Source organism: Cervus elaphus, chromosome 9 (assembly GCF_910594005.1).
Source record: "Cervus elaphus chromosome 9, mCerEla1.1, whole genome shotgun sequence".
NCBI classification, from domain to species: Eukaryota; Metazoa; Chordata; class Mammalia; order Artiodactyla; family Cervidae; genus Cervus; species Cervus elaphus.
This window is the reverse complement of record NC_057823.1, coordinates 96,775,243-96,787,982: the sequence shown is the minus strand read 5'-3', so window position 1 is coordinate 96,787,982 and position 12,740 is coordinate 96,775,243.

The window sequence follows — 12,740 nt, the reverse complement described above, 5'->3', positions numbered from 1 at the left end:
AACAAGAGTAGCAGCAGCTAGCATGCCTCTTTACCTGATGATCCTTCAGTAGTATCTAATTGTTCAATTAGAAAGTCACAATACACTTCCAGTGCCATTCAGCTGATAAAGAAACAGCAGAGATGCTAACTCTGCTAATGTGTAGTATAAGGGAATGGGCATCACATTTTCAATAATGATGATGAATGCAAGATATTTCAATTAAGTTCCTGTTGGGGATGTAAAGAGAGACCTGAGTTTAATATGTGAACTAGAGGAATGGGAAGTTATTATTCAAACCCTCATTCTAAAAGAAGGTCATTTTTATTATGTTGTTGTTTCTGGAAAAGATGAAACAAAGCTATGGAAAGGGGGAATGGGGAAAAGGTAGCATGTGCAACCCATTGCATACAATTTTACAAAGACTTTGTAAAATACAAAGTCAGTATACAAATACAAAATACAGTAGGCAATTAATTCTGAAATTTCTAGGAAACTCATCGGTAATATAAAGAATGCTTGTTTTCACACATAGAGATCCAAGATCAGAAATGCATGTTTATAAATTTGAATTTGGCTCAGATGCTATTGTGAATACAATTGGAACATTAAATTTGAAGGTAAACAAGACACAGTGCATCGGAGTTGGATAAGCCAAATTTCTCCCAAAGCATCCAGCAAAGCCTTAGCTTCCTAAATATTCACCATACACATTTACATTCTAGTAATCTACATGTAGATAAGGCCACATGTTGGCTGAGTGTATGACTAATGAAAACCATAGCTCCTTGCCTACACATGGTGCATTTTTAGGTGATTTTTTTCCTTTAGGGATAGCGAGAAGTCATAACGCAAACACATTACTTGAGGAATCCTAGCAACATGTGGGCAAACATGAGACAAGCTTTAATGTTTCCCACTTGAGAAACAGAGTGGAAAAGAACTGAAGAGTAGTTATGGAGCTGAGTTTGAAAATCTTTCACTTGGACTCACAAATACATCTGCTCTCCCGCACAGGCTGCCAAACAAACGGCTCTGAGAACAGCCAAGTCCCACAGACTGGGAAACCTTAGTTCACAGGTGAGGCCCTAAAAGTGGCATCAGCTTAGTTCTTGGAAATGGAGTGACAATTCACGTCATTATCTCAAAGAGTTCACATTTTGCTAATAATTGAATGTCCTTGTTTGTTCCATTCTTCCCATTTTTTTAATTATGAAAGTATAATAACACATTTACAGGAGACTTGGAAAATACAGAACAAAGTTACGTGTTATTCTACTACATGCATGTGTGCTAAACCGATTCAGTCGTGTCTGATTCTTTGTGTCTCTATGGACTGTAACCCACAAGGCTCCTCTGTCCGTGGGATTCTCCAAGCAAGAATACTGGAGTGGGTTGCCATGCCCCCCTCTAAGGAATATTCCCGACTCAGGGATCAAACCCTCATCTATGTCCCCTGCATTACCAGGCAGGTTCTTTACCATTAGCACCACCTGGGAAGTCCTCAGTTCCAAAACTTATTACAATTTCCTTCTCATATATACATATATATATATATATATATATATATATATATATATACAAAAGTTTTTCTAGTAAACTTCAAAAAGGCTTAAGAAAGAACAACAAAGAGATGGAGAAATTGGAAAACATAAACTAAATAAAATGGGAGCATGGAATATGAAATAGAAAAAGTGAAACAAACTTGATAAATGTAAAAGATCAGCATATGAGCCCAGTTGTTTTGAAACACAGCTGCTCATTAGAATCACATTCGGAGCTTGGGAGAAAAAACAATACCTAGACATTTGTAGTTTTCAAAAAATTCCAAGATAATTCTAACGTGCATATGGATTTTAAAAAGTGATTATAGATTTTTCTATTAAATAGTAGTTTCATTGATAAAGAATTCTATTATTTTCTGTTGACCAATCATAATACAATAGTATTAAAATGAATAATAGTTATATAATCACAATAGTAAAAATGTTTATCTATTTTTTACAAACAATAGTCAGACAAAAAATAGGAAGATAATTGCAATTGCAAGTCTTAATGCACCATGATTAACCTAACAATATCAAATAATTACATATAATATGGGGGGTTAAGTTGAATGATGTGGTAAATGGAAATGCATCCATGCACATGTTTTCATCCACACAGCCAGTCTATGTCTTTTGGTTGGTACATTTAATCTAATTACATTTAAGATAATTATTCATATGTATGATCTTATTGGTGATGGACAGGGAGGCCTGGCATGCTGCGATTCATAGGGTCACAAAGAGTCGGACACAACTGAGCGACTGAAATGAACTGAACTGATGATCTTATTTTCTTAATTATTTTGGGTTTATTTTTTGTAGGTCTTTTCCCTGTCTCATGTTTCCTGCCTAAAGAGGTCTTTTAATATTGATAGTAAAGCTGGTTTGGTGATGCTGAATTATTTTAACTTTTGCTTGTTGGAGCGTTTTTGATTTCTCCATCAAATCTGAATGAAAGTCTTGCTGGGTAGAGTATTCTTCATTGCAAGTTCTTCCTTTTCATCACTTTAAACATATCATGCCATTCTGGTTTGGCTTGTAGAGTTTCTGTTGAGAAATCAGTTGAAAACCTTATGGGAGTTCCCTTGTTGTTCATCACTTTCCCCCTGTTGCTTTATATTTATCTTTGTCTTTAACTTATGTCAGCTTGATTACCATGTGTCTTGGTGTGTTCCTCCTTGAGTTTATCCTACCTAGGAACCTCTGTGCTTCCAGGACTTGGTTGATATTTCCTTTCCCATGTTAGGGAAGTTTTCAGCTATTATATCTTCAGATATTTTCTTGGGTTCTTTCTCTTTCCTTCTGGGTCCCCTATAATGAGAATGATGGTGTGTTTAATGCTGTCTAGAGATCTCTTAGGCTGTCTTCATTTTTGTTGTTGTTTTTTCATTCTTTTTTCTATATCCTCTTTTGTGGCAGTGATTTCCATTGTTCTGTCTTCTAGGACACTTATCTGTTTTTCTGCATCAGCTGTGCTGTTATTGATTCCTTCTAGTGTATTCTTCATCTCTGTTTGTTTGTTCTTTAGTTCTTCTAGGTCATTGGTAAACAATTCTTGCAAATTCCCCCCCCACCCCCGCTTTTTTTCCTGAGAGCCTGGATCATCTTCACTGTCATTATTCTGAGTTATTTTTCTGGAAGGTTGCCTATCTCCTCTTCATTTAACTGTTTTTCTGTAGTCTTATTTTGTCCATTCTTCTGGGACATAATCCTCTGCATTTTCATTTTGATTAACTTTCTGTGATGTGGTTTTTTCAGGCAGTTGTTGGATTGTAGTTCTTCTGGCTTCTTCTGTCTGCCCTCTGGTGAATGAGGCTTGTGAAAGCTTCCTGATGGGAGGGACTGGCAGTAGAGAAACTAGGTCTTGCTCTGGTGGGTAGCCAGAGAGCTGAGTAAAATTAACCCAATTGTTTGCTGATGGGTGTGGCTCTGCTCCCTCCCTGTTAGTTGTTTGGCTTGGGAAAACCCAGTCCTGGAGTCTGCCGGCTCTGTGGTATGGTTAATGGAGATCTCCAAGAGGGCTCACACCAAGCACTGGGCTCATCTCCCAGGACTGTTGTTGCCAGTGCCCCCGGCTCCATGGTGAGCTGCTGCTGACTGACACCTCCCCATGAGACCCTTCAACACTCACAGGTAAGTCTGGCTCAGTCTCTTATGGGGTCACTGCTCCTTTCCCATGGGCGCTGGTGCCCACAAGATTTTGTTTGTGGCCTCCATCTCAGTATCCCCCAGTCTTGTGGAATTCCTGTGATTAAATCCCTCTGATCTTCAAGTTCAGATTCCCTGGGGATTCTCAGTCCTTTTGCCCCATTCCCCAGACTAGGCAGCCTGACATGGGGCTCAGAACCTTCACAACAGTGGGAGAATGTTTTGGTATTGTTGTTCTCTAGTTTGTGGGTCACCCACCTGGTGGGTATGGGATTTAATCTGATCGTGATTGCACCCCTCCTACCATCTCATTGTGGCTGCTTCTTTGTCTTTTGACATGAGGTATCTCTTTTTGGTGGGTTCCAGCATCATTCTGTTGGTAGCTGCTCAACAGCTAGCTGCAATTTCAGTGCTCTGACAGGAAGAGATGAGCATATGTCCTTCTACTCTGCCATCTTGAACCAATATTCTTCCCATTTTTAAGCTATATTTACTATTAAGGAAACTTGACCTGTATGCTCTATCTTCTTCACCTTAGTTCACTGAATTAATCTGGATAGTCTGGATCATGGCTGTAGAAACAGAACAATCCTGAAATCTCAGTGGCTTATTTTAAAAATGGCTTCTTCTTTCTGGCTAAGAAAACTCAGTGTGAATTGCTGGGTGAAATCCCTGTTCTACACAGCTCTCAGTGATGCAAGTTGTCAGAAACTTCAGTATCTTACACCTTCCCCATGGCCTCAGTGGCTTCAGTGACAAAGGAAAAGAGAGGCTAGGGAGTTAAACACTGACTCCTAATCATTTCATCTCGGAAGTGACCTTTGTCACTTTTACTCACAACCCATAGACCAGAATTAGTTCCAAGGCCATGCCTACATCCAAGGATTGGGAAATACAGGGTTGTTATGAATAGCTAGTAGCCAGGGACAGTCTCTGCCATAATCACCATATTTACTTGATAGGCAATATTCTAAGAATTTTTTTTTAAATGAAGCTTTTTTAAATTAGGCTTTCTCCTGGAAAAGCTTAATTTTGGAATTGAGTGTCATATGAACTTATTTTTAAGAGTTTCATTTTAGAAGAACTTCAAGAAATATAGTAGTTCTAAAGGAATTCATTTTTGAGTAGATTTCTACACAAGAAAAACAGATCCTTTTCTCAGTTTAGTCCTTAAAGTGGTTTTATCATAATGAAGTTTCATTTTCTTGCTGATTTGAATAAATAGCAGCTATTACAAAATTGAAACTGACCAATTCCCTGTTACAAAAATGTATCTTCCTCATAATTATCTTAGCTTTCAATTGCCTTAAGTTCCCTGACTTTAGACGTAGCAGCAAAACAAGTACTATACCTTTCCTATATAGAACTATAAAACCATATATATGTAAAAACTATAAATATCATATATTCCTCCACAGGACTTGTTATACATTTATACATTGTTATACTTTTAAGACATAATTGCAGCAAATTTTGTTTTTATTACTGATATAATCAAAACAAAATTAAATCTAAACATAATGAATCAAAGTTACCTAAGTTTCCTATTTCCTTAGTAATACACAACAGACTTGAGGAACATAATATCATGTCTCTGGCTTAGAGATTGTCATTTGATATTTTGGGAAAAGGAGGTTTCATTGTCTTTTGAGCAGTGTCATGTCATCCCAGGAGGAAATCAGATTCTGTGGGATGATATTTTTCAGGTGGCAGAAGAGAAGTGATAATGGATTGCTGTCTTTAAAAATGTTGCAACACTGGCTACAGTCATGAGAAATTTACTAACCTATTTTGACAAGGCTGCCCAACTAGGCCCCTTGATGAATTATAGTGCTTCTACCTATGATCTTTGCAAACTATTACACTGCAATTTTTATTTCATTCAAAATAACCTAACCCAAAGGGGAAAAATAAATAGAATAGTCAACTGGTATTAGGTGATAATTAGGTAGTAAATTAATGCTTCACGTGGACTTTTAATCATTCCTCTCCCATTCAGTATAATCAGAGTTATTTAGTATTGCTGATGCCTGTCTTTAATGTAATTACTCAAATATCAGGACTTAGAAAGGATCAAGAATTAACTGCTCTCATCAACATTCAGTTCAAGATTTGTAGTACAAAACTCTGAAAACATAACAAAAGTCCTTTTAGTTAGTAATATAAATTAAAAAACAATATTTTTTTTCTTAAGCTCCATAGTTTTTAAAAATATATATTCATCTAATGTCAACAGATAGATAATAGTGTTTATTATTATAAATTGTTTTTAAAATTATAATAGAAGTGTTTTAATTTTCATTGAAACAACCTCATAATGTCCAAAAATAATCTTAAAAAATATTCAGAATGCCCACTCACTAAGAATAATCTTTGCATAGTAAGTTATTCATAATACATTGCAATATAAAATGAGGTATTGTATGACAATTTCTGTCAATCTATATCTGCATAAGGAAAGTATGTAAGGATATACAGTAAAGTGTTTAAAGAGATACTTTGGGTCCTAATGTAATTAGCTTCATGCTTACCAGGTCTTTGTATATGATGCATTAGTTTAAGGTAGAAATTATTATGACCTTTGTTTTAGGCACTGTGATAGTCACTTAATAGAAAATATTTAATTGTCTCTTAGCAGTATGTTGTGACTTAGATTATATAATTATTCAATTTTAAATATAAAAAGAGAAAGCAACTCAGGAATACACAGTTAATGTGTAGAAGCAGTTTGTGAAGTAGCAGAGATTTTAACACAGGCAGTCAACTTGCTTAGAAACTGTATGCTTAGAACTAGACTACCTACTGTAAATTGAAATATGCCATTGCTTCTTAGGAAATCAAATAATGAAAGTTCAGGGGAAAATTTGACACCCCAAAACTCTTTCACATATAAGTTTATTTCTGAAAAAGCATATTTAAAGTTCAATATAGTGTGATAAATATTGGGATCAAAACAAAAAAATATTGGAATCAAGAGGTAAAGCTTTAAAACATTGTAGATAAATTTGCAATGTTTTTCTATTCCTGATGAATCGTTACATAAATATATTATTTTTGCTTCCATTTAATGTGTTTATTAACTTGATAACTATGTTAATAGTTTTGTTTTCTTTTTTAATAAGTAGAGAGGAGAGATATGTAATCCTTTAAGCAGATTAAATGGACTAAAGGACACTTTTCTTTCTTTTTATTTATCTGATTAGGTTAAAAAATAAAGTATTATAATTTAGATGAATAAAGGCAATTTTAAAACCTTCCTGAAATTACTAATGTTGTTTAAAAAATAAAAAAATAGGTTCACTAATTTGTGAAATCTGATAATTGCATTGGATGTTTTACCATAAATAACATTATGAATATAGAAAATAAGAATAAAATTAAAAGGGACTTAAACATTCTAGCAAAAGTAACCTTGCTATGCAACTATAGTCCACCTAATGGACTATGTTTTAGAATATTTGGAATAATAATGTCACGAAAAACAAATGAAAAGAACATGCTTCCTAACAGGAAAATTTTAATCTGAGTTGAAAACATTTAGCTACTAAGTTATTGACTTGCATTTAACTTGTTAACTATTAAGGGTATTGGTAAATTTACTTGACAAAGATGGAAATACCAGACCACCTTACCTGCCTCCTGAGTAACCTGTAGGCAGGTCAAGAAGCAACAGTTAGAACCAGATACAAAACAATGGACTGGTTCAAAATTGGGAAAGAAGTATGTCAAGGCTGTATGTTGTCACCCTGCTTATTTAGCTTATATGCAGAGCACATCATGTGAAATGCCAAGCTGGGTGAAGCACAAGCTGAAATCAATATTGTCGGGAGAAATACCAATAACCTCAGATATGCAGATGATACCACCCTTATGGCAGAAAGCAAATAGGAATTAAAGAGCCTTTTGATTAATGTGAAAGAGGAGAGTGAAAACCTGGCTTAAAACTTAACATTAAAAGAAGATGATGGCATCCAGTCCCATCACTTCATGGCAAATAGATGGGGAAACAATGGAAACAGTGACAGATTATATTTTCTTGGGTTCCAAAATCACTATGGACGGTAACTGCGGCCATGAAATTAAAAGGTCCTTTCTCCTTGGAAGAAAAGCTGCTACCAACCTAGACAGCATATTAAAAAGCAGAGACATTACTTTGCCAACAAAGGTCCATATAGTAAAAGCTGTGGTTTTTCCAGTAGTCATGCGTGGATGTGAGAGTTGGACCATAAAGAAGGCTGAGCACTGAAGAATTGATGCTTTTGAACTGTGGCATTGGAGAAGAATCTGGAGAGCCCCTTGGACTGCAAGGAGATAAAACCAGTCAATCCTAAAGGAAATCAATTCTGAATACTGGAGTGGGTTGCCCTTTCCTCCTCCAGGGAATCTTCCCAATCCAGGGATCAAACCCATGTCTCTTATGTCTCCTACAGTGGCAGGCGGGTTCTTTACCACCAGTGATACCTGGGAAACCCACACCAAATCATAATGGAAGGAAGACTAGGAAAAAAAAGAAAAGAAAAAAATGACCACAGTAAAGACAGCGTGATACTGGTGTATAGACTGGATATATATTTGGAGCAAATAGACAGTACAGCAGTATAATTAGACTGATGTGGTAGAATTTCAACAAAGGTGCTAAGGTATTTCCAGGGTGATTATGTAGTTTATAGATTATAGTTTATAGATTATATTGTCATACCTGAACTCAGATTAGGAAAAAACAGATGAGCACAGATGTCCTCCTTTATACTACACACAAAAGTTAACTCAAAATGGACCACTGATTAAATATGAAAGCTGGTACTATAAAGCTTTTAAAGGAAAACAGGAGAAAAATGTTGTGACCTTGGAAAAGGCAATATAGTTCTTATATAGTATACACCCACAAAAAATGAGAACCACAAATGAGCTGGATTTAGTAAAAATTCATAACTTCTACTCTTGTAAAGACTTAAAAAATGAAAAGCTAAGCCACAGATTGTAAAAAATACATATGTGTGACAAAATAGTTGAATTTAAAATATACAAGGAACAATGCAATTTAAAAACCTCATATAAAATACAGTTTTCAGATTCATGTCTTCAGTCAAGCACAGAGGTCACAGGGCTCAAGTATAACTCAGAGAAATTTTTACAAAGATTTCATACATCTTTTTGGAGTAGTATATGCTGACTTAATGCTCAATTTTGTTCTTTTGTTTACTATGATTATTCACTAACAAAGGGCTGAGAAATAGGAACTATCTTATCCAGGAACTTTATTTCTTTCTTGGAGATTCTTAGTCTCATACTGCAAGTATGTTTGGAAGATCCCAAATTAACTGAATTTTCTGTATGAGAAGAGTTGCTACTTATCAGAGGGTTGATAAAAAGGAAAAGCCATAGTACTGCTAATAAAATAACCAGAAAAATAGAAAACATAACTACTCCAAAACATTAAAACATGATCTAGGGGATAGTATTAGACTATATGAGAACATAGAAATATAAGCCTTCATAGTTTGCTTCTAATGCTGCTTTCATATTAAACCTCTTTGTAAACATCAATATTAGACCTCTAAGTTCCTAGACTTCTTTTCACAACAATGTACTTCTTTTTATGTCATCTCAAAATAAGCCACACCTCTGTCATGTATGTTAGAATAACTTCCACAGTATCTCTTCCAAGTAATCAGGTAGATTTTGCCTAAAGAATTTCGTAGAGGGAACTCACAGATGTCACGTCAGGCTGCATTACTGAAAAGCTCATACCCCATATTCTTAGAAAGCAGTGGGTTTATTGTCAAATTTAGAAAGTAAAGTAGAGAATTATACTGGTCCTTATAACCATTACAGAGATTACATGTCCGTAAGAACAAAGACTGAGAACAAGAATCAATGAAAGGAACAATGGGACTATATGTAAATTGATTTTTATGAATTCTATTTAGAATTAATAACATTGACTGTAGAAGAGGAAGAATGGTATTCTTTATATTAAGTCAAATCTCTATCTCACTATCCAGTGCTGAAAATTCTATTGGGCACATAACACTCAGTAAAAATCTCAAAAAAAAAAAATCATCAAAATATTTGAACAGATACCTCACAAAGAACCTAAGTAAATGACAAATAAATACACTAAAAGATGCTTAGTATAATTAGATATCAAGGAAAAGCAAATTAAAAACTTTAATGAGATACCAACACACACTTATTAGAATAATTTATTCCATATTGACAAAATGTTGGGAAGACTTATTTATATTACTGATGCTTTATTCCATTCATTCTGATAGGAAACTGTATATTGTAGTATCTATTTGTTGAATATATTTCCTGCCCCTAAAACAAATAATACCAACTGATTTCAAGGCAGTGCTGAATATTATACATAAAGCTATTGACAGGAAATCAAGCTACCTGATTCCTAATCCTGGCTAAACCTCTGTCTTTGTGCCCCTGGAAATGTGAAGGAAATAATTAGAGCATCAATTCTTGACACTCTGGAGTCATTCTAAATAAAATTCTAAAATCTCTAAAATAGCATTTTTCTATTTTTTTGCATTGATTTTAGTAGTGGACACACATATCAGTTTATTAAATACTTTTTCAATACTTTATTAAAAATGGAAAGCAAGATCTGAATTAAATGAGAGAATAAGGCCAGCTCCATAATATATGTGTGTGTGTGTGTGTGTGTGTGTGTGTATCTTAAGATTGTTGGGAGGATCATAAGAGTTTGCTAGTTTTCAATGGCACAGAATTGCCACAAAATTCAATTATCTCCTGGAACGCAGTAGAAGCAAGGAGTAAAGGGGAGCAAGGAAATTCCACATGTGTGTGTCTTCCCATTGGTAAAACTGAAGCACAGAAAGGATGGAAGAGGGATCCTTAAAGCTGCAATGGATACTCCTTATTAAGGCCACCCACAGATCACCATTCTTTCTCATTTGATACCCAGGCATTGATTACAGAAATTTTTAAAAAAATAAAAATATGGCTATGATTAGAAAAGATAAAAATGTTCCTCTTATCTAGCTTATAACTTTAAAAATTGCCCATAGCACAAGCAGTTTTCAAAGTCAAGAATTCTTACCCCTCTCTGAAGTTCATTTTTAAAAAATGGCATTCCATAAATAAATCATACAAATCCTTAAATACAACCATCGAATACAGCAATTAATATTGTAGCTTTAAAAACGCAAACATACATTTTCAAGTCCCTGTTTTGTATTTTACAGATCATAAAGTCAATTCCTTCTCCTAAGACAAGGTGAAAAATTAAAGTCCTAAAGTAAGTAACTGTACAAAATGCTACCCTGTAGGGAAAAATAGGACTTCACTATTTTATTTTTATTTTGTTCTAAAGTGAAATTCAACCTTAAATTTTTTCTGCTTCTTTATGGTAGCATGCTACTGTATATGAAGCATTCAACTCATACAACTACATGTACAAAATCACTAGTAAAATTAGTGAAATTAAGCATCTAATTAGAAAAAATATGATTCATTGAAGATTAAGAAAATAAAAATAAGTTTTTTGACTTATAAATTCTCTGTGGCACATGTTTATATTTTTCCTTTGAGTAATTTGTAGTCTTTTTCATACTTTTTGCCTCAAAAAGAAAGTTCAGTAAAATAATTATGCATGCTTTATTAAGAATTTTATTTCTAAATAAGTCTATTTTTCATTGAACATTAAAGAAATTTTAAAAATAAATAGCATAGTGAGAAAGATGAGGATCAAAATCAATATGCAACCACAGAATATGTCCAACTTCTTCTCTTGCCTAAGCTCTCCATTTGCCAAGGACAGATATTCTTTAAGGAGGCAGTTTTTCTCCAAAAAGATCAGAATATCTGCCCCATTTAAGCATTCTCTTATAAGCACGTTGTCATTAATTTAGTGCATATTTAGAGTCTGTGGATGAACTAGATGGACAGTGGCTGACTGAGTAACGTACGCCGGCTTGGCTGCAATCCATACTGTTCAGTAGACCCTCGGCGTGTGTATAACAGGCGGGAGTGGGACAAGAAGCCTCCAGGCAAATTGGAGTGGGTCATTTATACGGCTGACCAATAAGTATCCCACTATAAACTACTATGAGTAGATTTCTATCAAAACCACTGCAGCCTAAATTTCCCCTAAAATCCAACTCAGTAGGTAGTTTCCATTCAAATAAAAAATTCAGTATCCAGGTAAGCGGAAAACCTTGAAGGTTAAAATATAAACTCCATCTTTTCATGCCTTGGGAGAAAATCTGTATTTTTGGTGGCTGAAACAACAAACTAGAAAAGTGTGACAGAAAAATTGGGGCTTAATGACCTGTTATTATGACTAGCATTTTGGGCTCATTGGTCACTCTAACAAACTGAATTCAGTATACAAGCAACTCCTGAAGCTCAATTCCAGAAAAATAAATGACCCAATCAAAAAATGGGCCAAAGAACTAAACAGACATTTCTCCAAAGAAGACATACAGATGACTAACAAACACATGAAAAGACGCTCAACATCACTCATTATTAGAGAAATGCAAATCAAAACCACAATGAGGTACCATTACACGCCAGTCAGGATGGCTGCTATCCAAAAGTCTACAAGCAATAAATGCTGGAGAGGGTGTGGAGAAAAGGGAACCCTCTTACACTGTTGGTGGGAATGCAAACTAGTACAGCCGCTATGGAGAACAGTGTGGAGATTCCTTAAAAAACTGGAAATAGAACTGCCATATGACCCAGCAATCCCACTTCTAGGCATACACACTGAGGAAACCAGATCTGAAAGAGACACATGCACCCCAATGTTCATCGCAGCACTGTTTATAATAGCCAGGACATGGAAGCAACCTAGATGCCCATCAGCAGACGAATGGATAAGGAAGCTGTGGTACATATACACCATGGAATATTACTCAGCCATTAAAAAGAATTCATTTGAACCAGTCCTAATGAGATGGATGAAGCTGGAGCCCCTTATACAGAGTGAAGTAAGCCAGAAAGATAAAGAACATTACAGCATACTAACACATATATATGGAATTTAGAAAGATGGTAACGATAACCCTATATGCAAAACAGAAA